The sequence below is a fragment of the Adiantum capillus-veneris genome, chromosome 14 (assembly GCF_014529385.1).
Source record: "Adiantum capillus-veneris isolate H3 chromosome 14, ASM1452938v2, whole genome shotgun sequence".
NCBI lineage: Eukaryota > Viridiplantae > Streptophyta > Polypodiopsida > Polypodiales > Pteridaceae > Adiantum > Adiantum capillus-veneris.
Genome location: NC_140944.1, coordinates 111,947,446 through 111,952,961, shown reverse-complemented (window position 1 = coordinate 111,952,961; position 5,516 = coordinate 111,947,446).

Here is a 5,516-nt window from a genome sequence, read left to right as displayed (position 1 = left end):
CTCTTACCTGCGATTTCAATGTAACAGATGGCACTGCAATGTGACAACTAGGAATGGAGTAGGAAGCACGAGAAGGAGAGAAGTGAGCGTCGTTAGCTCACACTGTGTTTCTATTATCCAAAAACTTATAAAACACTTACAAAAATTGGCTTTTATACCTTAGCCAATGTTGTTGTGGTCAAAACTAATAATCTGGGAGCTCTCACTAAAGACAGGTTGATACAATCTAGAAGCTTGTAGCTCCGGCTCATCAATTGCGCTGTTTATCTGGAAAGTAGGAGTTACAACACTCCCAATTCATCAAAATAATAAGTGTTTTTACAATAAAAGCTCCAAAAAATGTCTTCCGAGTTAGCTTGCTCCTAACATTCCCCCCTCCTCGACTGTGTTGTCCCTTGACACAGCTTCATGGACTGAAGTAGTCTTTGGGTTGACAGCTAGCAAGGTGGTCTTTCAGTGCATGTAGGATTTATTATCCGATTCTTTGTTCTTTGTCCGGGACTTGCAAAAATTGCATGGTGACTCTGTTTTTAAGTTTAATGGTTGAATAGCCAACAAATCTTTATGTAAGTTTACTGATCACTGGCCCAAATATCTTTGTCCACCATGTGAAGAAACCTATATAGAATGCCTCTTCAAATGCCAACATATTGCTAGATGGCAGAAACATGCATCTGGGATAGAAGCCGTAAAGGACTTCTTCTGAAGGCTTTCCACTTAAGTCATAACATAGAACTTTATTGCATTTGAGGAAAGACATCCATGGTGCTCCTGCTTGCTTAGGCTCGTGAAAAGTTTGAATGCAGGTGAGCAGCATTCTGAAAATCTTACACATCATTGCACATGAGAGGTCAGGGAGGCTCTTGAAGAAGGTAATGGTTCTCGTTAGGATTTTCACCATGTATTATTTCGTTGCTGGTTCCTGCTCTGGAGCTGGTAATTCAGCCATGTCAGCCTCTTGTTTTTGAGTGCATTGTATGCCTTCCATGTCCTTACCCTTGGTACATGACAGAATGAAGGATCCTTCTGTAGGGATGCAGGTACTCTTGTTGTGAACAGAATTAGATATTTGGAGTTTTTGTTCAACCAGTTCTTTCTCCACTTAGGGTGGATATCCTCTGAGCCTTCTGCCTGCATGTCCTTGTATAGTCTTTCCCTAACCTGTAGCTCCACTTTGATCAATGGGTAGGGCAGTCATTGCTGATGCCACTGAGCATTGATTTGGTTGGGAGTGAGCTGAGTTACATTTACTGAGTGGAGAACTCTCAACTCCCAATACATTGCTGCTTTCCATTCAGCATCTGTTTCTTAGACAATCTACTCTTTCAATGCATCTTCCTTAGCTTTAAAAAGCTAGAACATGGGAACTTGCTCAGCTTCAGTGAGTGGTACTTGAAAATCCAACTCTCATGCTAGTCCTTCTGATGGCTATGTTTCCATATCCTCGGAGCCTTGGGGTGGATATCCTTTGAGCCTTCTGCCTGCATATCCTTGTATAGTCTTTCCTTAACTTGTAGTAGCTCCACTTTGATCAATGGGTAGGGTAGTGATTGCTGATGCCACTGAGCATTGATTTGGGTTGGACATTTACTGAGTGGAGAACTCTCAACTCCCAATCCATTGCTGCTTTCCATTAAACATCTGTTTCTTGGACAATCTGCTCTTTGAGTGTATCTTCCTCAGCTTTAAAAAGCTGGACCATGGGCAATTGCTCGGCTGCAGTGAGTGGTACTTGAAAATACAACTCTCCTACTAATCCTTCTGATGGCTATGTTTCCATATCAGCAAGAGAGACTGAGAGTATGTTGATGGTTTGTTGTTTAGAGGTTTCTGCTTCATCCTGAGTTTCTGGTTGTCCCTCTCTTAGCAGCTGATTGACTCTCTCTAATTCCTCTATTTCTTTGAGAAATTGCTCTTCCCTTTGGACCCGCATCAATGCAAGGTCTCGTCTTTGAATTTTCTCCAGCTTCAGTTGTAGCTCAAGGTTCTTGTTTCTCTTTTCTAAAGTATTATAGACTTCATCTGTTTCCTTGATTGAGGCGACAAAAGATTTTCTCTTTTCTATCTTAAAAATGCTGCTTGATCATTGATCCGTTGCTTGGAATACTGCAAAGAAGCATTAGCTACATCGAGCTGCACTTGGATCTTTTATACTGACAGAGTAGTGATTAGAAGCTCATTGGTTACTTCTGTCAGTTGTTGATCTCTGCTTTTACATGCATCGGATAACTTAGTTAGAAGCTCTCCTAGCTCTTCCATCTCTTTCTTCTGCTTCTTCTTTGCAATATGGTGTTGTTCTACTTCATTTTTCAGCTCTTTGATCTGTCCTTGAAGATCTGCAATGATGTTCATTCAATCATTCAACTCTCCTTGTAGAGCGTCAATGACTAGTTCAAGCTCCTTAGCCTTAGCATTGCGGCTAAGTGCTGCTATTCGCATCTTATCTATCATCAGCTTCATTCATTCACTTGCATGATGACTTCATCATTTGTTTCCCAATCTTCACGCTCTACCTGCGGTTGTTTAGAGGTTTGGGCCGCTTCAGTTTCTGGCCCTTTGGTTGGTGCTGTGGCTTCTGCTTGTGGCCGTGGAGGCGGTTCTACTTCTGCTTCTTGAGGCTTTGTGGATGCCTCGGCTTATTCTGGTTGCATTGTTGTAGAAGGTCCAGTCTCAGTCTTTTCTGTTCCCTTTGGCTGTTAAAAACGGGCCTCTTCCTGATGTTTCTCTTTTCCCTTTGTGTCCTCGTCTTCATTTGGTTTAGCAGGTGGCGAAGGGCCTTGCCCACTTGGCATGGGATGGTCTTCTTGCTCCATAGTGGGTGAAGTAGGTCTTGGAGACATATCCTTGTGGTCATGATGTGACTCAATTTGTTCAGTAGCTTCCGCTTGTCTTTGTTGTTCAACCGCTTCTTCCTTTACTTTCCTTTGATCTTCTTGAGCTTCCTTCAGCTTTAAGGCTTTTGCTTCTGCATACATCCACTCAAGGAAATATTTGGATCCTCTGTTCCTTTGCTTGCAGGTTATATCTCTTGGAATCCATCTTTCAGAGTCCTCACCTTGCAGCTTGGCGGCTCCTTTTGTATGTCAACTTTTCTCTTTCAAAATTTTCCTTCTTTTGCTGCAGTTCCTCTTCGCGTACTGCTACTGCTTTCTTTTTCAATTCTTAAATCCTTTCTCGTCTCTCTTTTTTGTCAGAGATTTCATTGCTATGAGCTTCATGGGAACTTTTTATAGATTCCTCGTCTGAGTTGTACACTCTCTTTGTTGATCGAGTAGTTATTGGAAAAGGTTGAGCTGACACAATCTAGGTGTCCTGATCCGGGGCTGGTGGCAAATTGTCGGCCATTCCAATAGAATGATATGCTATCCTTGTTAGCACTTTTGGAGCACCCACATATGTGATTCTTCCCTCTTTCTTTGTGCCCTTCAATGTTGTAAGCACATACTACACATGATCTATTGCTTGCCTGATTGTCAACTTCAATACTTGAGTGAAAGTAGTCGCAACGGCATGGTTTGGAGTTGTGTATCATGGCGGTCTCTTTGATAGGAAGTGGAAATGTTGATGGTAGAGGCAAGCTGGTTCCTCCACTTGCCTTTGGATGAGATCAAAAAATGTGGAAATATCAGTATCTTTGGTAAAAGTACCTGCTATTTTTCTATCTCTTGCCCACATAGATATACCCTCTGTTGGCAGCTTCAGTGCCTCGGCCACTATCTCTTTAGTGATCAACACTTCAACTTTTTGCCCTTGTTGATCAGCCGACCTATCTTCCTTGAATGAGGATAGTAATTCATATACCTTTTGGAAATCCATGCCGCATGGTTTCTGGTCGTAGAAATCTCTTAGGCCTAGCCTTCTGTTGGCTTCCTTGGTGTCTAGCTTGGCAACTACATCATAAATTTCCTTTGGTAGCATTTGCAGTCCTACTTGGTGTCCTTCTTCTCTCTTGAATCTACAAGTGAAAACAATGGTGTTATTTTCTTCAAGATGTTCTTTAGACAAGTAGGTTGCCTTTGCTATCTTGACTGAGCTTGGATCTAATTGGTATGGTGACAACTCTTGCAGTTTTTCTTTCTGGGACACCCTTTTCTTTGCCTTCTCAATCGCTTGCATTGCTCTTGTTAGGGGAATACAGTGTCATAGTTAGAAAATTTTGCAAATTCTGCTCTGAAATTCCTTGAGTCTGAATTGCTGGCAAATGATGTTCATTTTGCTTCAAATCAATTTTGGGGCATGCATAGATGCATAAAAACAAGTAGAGATCAATTTCATGCAGTTCATACAAAAATTGCAACAGAAATAAATGATGACGATTATTTACAGCTAGGGATTTTTCCCAACTTTTTGCTTTTTTGACATCATAGCCTTGAAACATATGGCATTTAGGTACTATGAGTGAAGTGTGGACTCATTTGAGCGCACTGAGTGAAAATAGTGCCAGATTTAGCCTTTCAGACTCTGAAACAGTAGATATGAAGAGATTTTGAGTTTTTGAGATCCAAACTTGCTCAAACTTGATCAGTGGACTTGGGACAATATGTTCTTTGGTCGTCCGACAAGGTCAAAGTTGCAGTTTGCACCCATTTTGGCAAAAAGTAAATAATTGCGATTATTAACTTTTTCATCAAAATGTACATTTTTTGTTGCAACTTGGTTCTAGGCATGATGTAGAGTTTGTGTATGAGATATGGGGTGATTTGGATCAAAAAATATGACAGATAACTCAAAAATTGGGTTGGAAAGACTTTGGTGCGTTTTTTGACAATTTCAAAGTTTTTCTTGATCATTTTGGCTCATACTTGGCATGTGGCATGTAATAGATGTATACAAGTGATAGGTGAAGTGAAGAGATCAATTTCAAGCCAAACAAGCCAAGTAAATAATCGCAATTATTTACAACAGTCACTTTTTTTGCAAGAATTGACAATTTGATGATCTTAACACATTTAATAAATCTAAAACAAGTCCTAAAATGAATTTGGTAAAGTTCGGTCACGTCGGCATCACTGCATGATCTTTTCAACTCTAAAATCACCGATTTTTGTGACTAGATGGCATGTGGAGTCGGTTAGTCACTTTTGAAGCTATGGATTGTCCGCTACATAGTCTTGATGTTACTCATCCAGTTTTGGCCCATTTGGAGTCAATTTGACTTCATATGTCAAATTTGACGCTTTGTAGCTTTGAGCTGTTTTTAGGTATTCGAGAGCTTTCCTTGACTGTTTCCATGAAACCGTCTAGGTACATCATGTATAGACCGAGTCTATAAGCTGTCCGTGGAGTCAGAATCCAATTCTAGCATATGACGAAAACCTAGATTATTTACTTAGGACCCCTCTTGACCCCTGCCAAATGGTCGTCTGGTGATATGAAAGTGTCTTATTATATAGGGGCATGCTACAGTTCAAGTCTCATCCAATTTGGTTGAACTAACATGCCGCTATGGTCAATTTTGTGTCGTAGGACTTCGTGCACTGCTGGGTTTCTAGGGTCTTTTCCTGAGCCTAGACTTG